The following is a 6,957-nucleotide window of genomic DNA, read 5'->3' on the forward strand; positions in this document are numbered from 1 at the left end:
CTCACCGGTCTATAAGTTTTCAAGTCTTTGGCATCCCCTTTCTTATGGATTAAGATTATGTTGGCGTTCTTCCAAGATTCGGGTACGCTCGAAGTCATGAGGCATTGCGTATACGTGAGAGCGGCTTGTTGGGGAAGTTGGTACATGGTTACACTGGGAGAATGCCAGCGAACTTGAAAGTAGAAAAAATCGGAGAAGCAGACATATACAAAGAGAGAGGAAAGTGGCTGGACTAAGAACTGAACTTCATTCATGAAAACGACGTCTCCCAAGTCCGTACTGAATATGCGCAAAGCACAACAAAACAAAAACCCGGTCAACACCTTATCTATACATGTCTACACTTATCAAGTAATAAGAGCCCTTTCTTGTTAAGGAACACAGATGGACGCTTACACACTTCTCGGAGCAATGTTTATAGATGCAATAGGCTTCAACCAGCTCTCTTTCCTGCTGAGTCAGCCTTCGCCAAAATCGAAACGTCACTGAAGATAGGATTACAACCGCACTGCTTACAATGCAGCGGAAGGTTATCACTTGTGCCTGTGGGTGTTAGATTCGCATACTCACGCATGCGATCATTCACACAGTGACCTGTTTGTTCTATGTAATCTACAATGTGGTAGAGATCACATAGGACAAACAGGTCGCTGCTTGAATGACCATGTTTTTGTTTTGTTGTGCGTTGCGCATGTTCGGTACGGACTTGGGGGACATCGTTTTCATGAATGAAGTTCAGTTCTTAGTCCAGCCACCTTCCTGTCTCTTTGTCCATGTCTGCTTCTCGATTTTTTCTACTTTCAAGTATATACTTTCTCCTAGTATATTGCGTATACAGGGTGGGGAGTTTTTCTTGAACAATCTTCCCACCATTCTTCAACAAATCTGCTGTTACCTGATGCTCCCTAGCTGCCTTCCCTCTTTGCATAGCTCCCAAGGCTTTCTTTGCATTTTCCGGTGTTACTTGTGGGATGCCAAATTCCTCTAAACTATTCCCTCTTCCATTATCGTAGTGGGTGCCACTGGTACTGTATAAATCTCCATAGAACTCCTCAGCCACTTGAATTATCTTATCCATATTATTAATGATATTGCCGGCTTTACCTCTTAACGCATACATCTGATTCTTGCCTATTCCTAGGTTCTTCTTCACTGCTTTTAGGCTTCCTCCGTACCTGAGAGCATGTGCCATTCTATCCATATTATACTTCCGTATGTCAGCTTTCTTACGCTTGTTGATTAACTTGGAAAGTTCTGCTAGTTCTATTCTAGCTGTAGGATTAAAGGCTTTCATATATTGGCTTTTTTTTATTCAAGTACCCTAAAAGCCCATGCGGGCATTATATAGTGGTGTTACAATAAGTTAGAGATAGATACAGTATACGCATTTAAACAGATAACGCATGCTACAATCAAAAGAACACAAGCGATAAAACAGGAACACAAGCAAAAAAACCAGTAAGAGCAATACAACGACACGTCTTAAACGTTGAAGATACTTATAGATTTAAAATGGGTGTCACACAAAATCAACGTAACTTGGTCCCTTCATACCAGGAAAAATGCTTGATAGAAACGTACACATACCAGCAGATACTGCATGTATCAATTAAAAGCACAAGCAGAGAAAAGTTTATGCTGTACAAGTGACTCTGTGCTAAGCTAGAAGAAAACCATTTGTGCAAGGAACAACAAAATATGGTGAGAAAAAAGTAATATAAGAGTAAAATAAGAAAAAAGAGAAAGGCGCGCAATAACGCAGTGATGCCTATAACAAATGAGCAAGATAATACTATTTCAGTGCGCTAAATTGTGTTTTAGTTTTGCTAGGAAATCATCATGACTTAGAGCTGATACGATTTCATTTGGTAACATATTCCAGTGATATATCGCGAGAAAGAGGTGCGAGTGACTCGAGAAGTTAGTGCACGCAAGAACGGGCTGCACTTTAAAGGGATGATCAAGGCGCGGGAAGATACGATGGACGGGCCTGATGTGGCATGCACTGAAATACGACCCGCAGTCATATAGCTTGTGAAAATGGGAAAGAAGTCCTATCAGCCTTCAATTTTCTAGCGAGGGGAGATTTAGAGATATTTTTATGTTATTGATGGTAGAGGTTCGTGAGTAATTTTTCGTGATGAAGCGGGCTGCTTTGCTTTGAACTGAGTCGAGCTTGTTTATGAGGTACGATTGATGTGGATTTGAGGCGGTCCTGGAAGGGCTGAACAAGATTAATGTAGGTACCAGGACATATCGATACATCAGGGACTTCCTGACGGGAAGAACTGCCTGCATGAGGTTCCAAACGCTGGAATCCCCCTCAATTGAGGTAGGGAGTAAGGGTACGCCCCAGGGATCAGTGCTGTCTCCCCTACTCTTCAACGTGGCTATGAGAGAACTCCCCGAGCAATTGGCAAAGCTCGAGGGATTAAAGTTTAGTCTATATGCGGATGATATCACCCTCTTGGTCAACCGGGGAAGTGATTCAGCCGTCGAAAGCCTGCTCCAGCCTGCCACCAACATCATCGTCGATTACGCGGCCGAGAGAGGCTTAGCATGCCCGCCGCAGAAATCAGAATTGTTTATATACAATCCGAAGCACTTAAGGTGCAAGGCACTGTCGCAGATCAAAATTAAAGTGGCGGGTAAGGAGGTACCAATAGTCGAGCAAATTAGAATCTTGCGCCCGATTCCCCAGTCACACGGCCCCAATGGCGAAACCGTCAAGAGGCTGCAGAATCACGCAATACAGACCCTGAGCCTAATTAGGCGGGTGGCCTGCAAAGGCCGAGGGCTAAAGGAGAAAAATTTAATTAAACTAATAGAGGCGTACATATTCAACCAGGTGAGCTATGCAACGCCATATCTCGATTTGAAAGTGGTAGAAAGAGAAAAGATTGATTCTCTAATGAGAAAATGCGTAAAAGGAAACGCTGGGACTGCCCATGTGTACATCAACAGACTGATGGCTCTAGGAGTGCACAACGCATGGGCAGAACTGGCGGAAGCGGTGCGAACCTCTCAAATTCAGAGACTTAGCACCACGAGGACAGGAAGAGCCATATTGGCCAAAGTTGGAATAAATCCGAACATAGGCCCCACCCAAAAGGTGGAAGTACATAGAGAAGCGACAAAAAGTCTGATTATCCCTCCCGCCCTGCCAAAAAACAGGCACCCGGAACACAGCAAAGACAGGAGGCATAAACGAGCCGAAGCATTAAAAATTAGATTTGGTAATATTTCGGAACATGAGGTGGCCTATGTAGACGCGGCGGGAGGTAGCGGCAGTTTTACGGTGGCAATGGCCGTCAGCGGCCGGGGTATTCCCGTGACCGCTGTCACTCTGCCCGGGTGCAACATAGAAGATGCCGAGGAAATTACGATCGCATTAGCTTGCGCTGGAACGCACGCGAAATTTGTGACCAGTGACAGCAAAACTCCCATACAAAATTTTAGCAAGGGAAGCATGTCGCCCTTAGCGGCCAGAATCCTAGGCCAGAGAAAGTTAGATAGAAAAATTCAAATAATTTGGACTCCGGCGCACGAAGCCGTCCCCGGCAACGAGGTGGCCCACGAGCTGGCTCGAGATCTCTACCGCCGAGCCGCTACGGGGCCCCTCGATGACCAAGGGAGCGGAGAGCGCATGCTAAAATATGGGGGGATCACGCAGCATTATAGATTGGCTCGTAGACTGGTATCCCCGCCAGACCCAAAATTAACCTCTTATGACCTGTTGTCGCGATTTCGCATCATACCGGTTTTAAGCCGCACCACCAGAAGAAAACATCTGTAGCCGCTACCCCTGCGCTCAGAGGGAATCCACAGATGTCTGGCAACACGTGGAAAAGGCAGCGCCATCTATCGTCGATTCAGTAAAGAGCTGACGGCTGCCATTTCTCCAGTTGATGCCGACGAAGAACATTTCTCACTATCCATCCATTGACATCCGTCTCCATTCAAGGTATGTAAGTTTTTTGAATATAAAAAAATTTTGCATGATAGGCACTTGGTTGAATAATGCACGCAGATCACGTAAATAATTTGTTTTTGAAGATTAGTTGTTTTTTCAAGCGTGTGTCGCTTTGTCGCGTTTTCGCATCAACAGGCTGTAGCGTCCCGATTTGTGCACAACTTCGTCTTCCTCGGCATGTGGTCAAAAAACTAGTAATTTTTGTTTTTTGCAGTTATTCGGTGCTTTTTGTTCGTGATGGACACCAGAAGGTTCTACGGGATCAGGGTTCCACCCGTTGAAGAAAGCGAAGATAGCTGCCTCAGCGACAGCGATTCGGAATACAGCCCTGACACAGTACATGCTGCCCCATCAGATCAATCTGGGCAGTCTGGGAGCGACACAGGTGCGCAATTTTTTGTTTGTTGGGCGAGTTGCATTCGGCTGCAATGTGAAACGCCGTCAGCGTTCTTTCGTGTTGTATTGCAGTGGCGCGTCTTTTTCTTTTGAAGCCAAAAGCTTCACTACGATAGTCAACACCGCGTTTGTCGGAGCACGAGTGACGTCACGCACTGCGCAGGCTACTGCCCATGTGCGCCGTCGCTTCTCCGCGCCACCGTTTGACCTTTCGCCGCAGCCGTGCGCATTTGAAAGGAGGGGTATATAAGGCGCGCTTGCCCATAGAACAGGCGCACGCTGCCGCGCGCTATGCGTCATCGTTTGACGTTCGCCGCAAGCGCGTGTTTATCGCGGATCACCGCAGCTTTTCGCTTCGAGATATCCAGGCCCTTAGCTAAGCCCCAGCCAATTTTTTCAAGCCAAGGTTTTTGTGGCTTCTCAAATGTGGTTTGCGACCTCGCAGTGATTTCTTTTTCTTTTTTTGTTTGCAGATGAAGAAGGTGAAACGGAAGAGCCGTCAACGTCAAGCGCAAGAAGTTTCCTCTGGAAGCAAGTGAACCATCCGCGGACATGCCACCCTCAATGGGAAGACGGTCTTCCAGACCCTCCAGATGAGCCGAAAGCTCCCATTGCGTACTTCCGGTATTTTTTTGACGACAAGCTTCTTGAGGAGATTACAGACCAGTCCAATCTCTATGCAGTGCAGAAGAATGCCAACAAAGCATTGTGCCTAACACGCGCTGAACTGGAGCAGTTTCTTGGGGCCACAATGTATATGTCCATATACAGGCTTCCGCGATCGCGCATGTACTGGAACCGCGAGATGCGAGTAGAAAAAGTGGCAGAAGTTATGTCACGTGACAGGTGGCAAGCGATAAAGAACAGCCTTCATTTCAACGACAACAATCTCCTACAAGCAAATGCTGGCAAAGACAGGCTCTTCAAAATTCGACCACTCATTGACAATCTGCTGCTCAAATTTCAAATCCTTCCAAAGTCACAGATGCTGGTGGTCGACGAGCAAATTGTGCCGTTCAAAGGCCGCTCCTCACTCAAGCAGTACGTCCCTAGCAAGCCTCACAAGTGGGGCTACAAGATTTTTGTACTTTGCGACACCCACGGACTTGTCTCTGACTTCTCTATATACACAGGGGACATCCGCCCTGTTCCTGGATTACCTGACCTTGGAGCAAGCTCTAATGTTGTGCTCGAGCTTTCGCGCTCCATCCCAGAGAACAAGAGCTACTTGCTCTTTTTTGACAACTGGTTCACATCCATAAAACTGCTGGTAAATTTGCATCAGCGTGGTATTCCAGCAATGGGAACTGCACGCGCAAACAGAATTTCTGGATGCCGACTGCCCAGCGATGCAGAAATGAAGAAGAACGGTAGAGGAAGCCACGTGGAGAGGCAGGCTACTATTGAAGGGGTCGAAGTCCGAGTAGTGAAGTGGTACGACAGCCGGGGAGTGAATATTGCTAGCACATTCGGGAGTGCCCAGCCTCTAGGAAGCTGCCAGCGGTATGACCGCAAAAAGAAAGAAAGATGTGAAGTTGAGCAGCCAGCCATTGTGAAGGCTTACAACACTTTTATGGGTGGAGTCGACCTTCTCGATGGGCTCATGGCGTACTACAGAATTTTTCTGAAGTCGAAGAAATTCTACCTGCGATTTTTTTTTCATTTTGTGGACATGGCTGTTGTGAGCAGCTGGCTGCTCTACCGGAGGGATTGTGATGCTCTAGGAATCCCAAAGAAACATCAACTGGATCTTGTAGCGTTCAAGGCTTCTCTAGCCAGCTGCCTGTGCAATCAAAACAAGGACGTGATGAAGAAGAGGGGCCGGCCGTCTCTTTCCGTGGAAGGAGAGCTTGAGAAGAAGAAAAGAAGAGGACCAGCAGCTCCAACACCTAATGCTGAAGTCCGTCAAGACAATGTTGGCCACTGGCCTGAAGTGTCGCAGCAACGACAACGATGCAAGATGCCTGGCTGCAAAGGCCAACCTGTTTCCTTCTGCACAAAGTGCAAAGTTCATCTGTGTATAAAAAAAAGTTCAAATTGTTTCATTTCTTTTCATAAGAACTGAGATACAAATGTGCTAAACTCAAAGAAATGAGCTCTCAAGTGTGTTTGAAAATAAACATTTTTTATCCATTACGACCTGTTGTCGCGTTTTCGCGACATAGCTGTAACTTTCTTCCTAAAACCCCGACACGCATAAAAGTTGCTGTGTAACTTCCTCATAACCAGAACATAAAAAGCCACAGCAAAAATAATTTTTTTATGCAGTATGCTAAATTCAGGCTAGAAGAGGTTAAACAACAGACAAGCAGTCGCGTGGAGACGACTACAAACTTATACGTATCCGCATCCGGTTATGGCGAACCACATGTTCCCCGAGGCCAGGAGCGATAGATGTAATCTTCGTGGGGCGAGAGGGACCCTCGACCACATAATGTGGGAATGTCCGTACTCTCCCGGGGGAACGCAAAAAATAGGTAGTAGAGACACCTGGGAGATCCTGCTGCGCAGCTCGGACTCTGAGCTCCAGCTCCGGCTCGTCCAACTGGCTGAAGAGGCTGCTGGGACCCAAGACCTCCCAGGTTGCA

The 6,957-nt window shown here is 46.7% G+C and overlaps 1 pseudogene; it reads left to right on the top strand.

Annotated features, from left to right (window-relative positions):
* Positions 1-3,745: 3,745 nt before the first annotated feature.
* Positions 3,746-6,505, top strand: LOC126523426 (piggyBac transposable element-derived protein 3-like; annotated as a pseudogene).
* Positions 6,506-6,957: the final 452 nt, after the last annotated feature.

The sequence above is a fragment of the Dermacentor andersoni genome, chromosome 6 (assembly GCF_023375885.2).
Source record: "Dermacentor andersoni chromosome 6, qqDerAnde1_hic_scaffold, whole genome shotgun sequence".
Classification (NCBI taxonomy): domain Eukaryota; kingdom Metazoa; phylum Arthropoda; class Arachnida; order Ixodida; family Ixodidae; genus Dermacentor; species Dermacentor andersoni.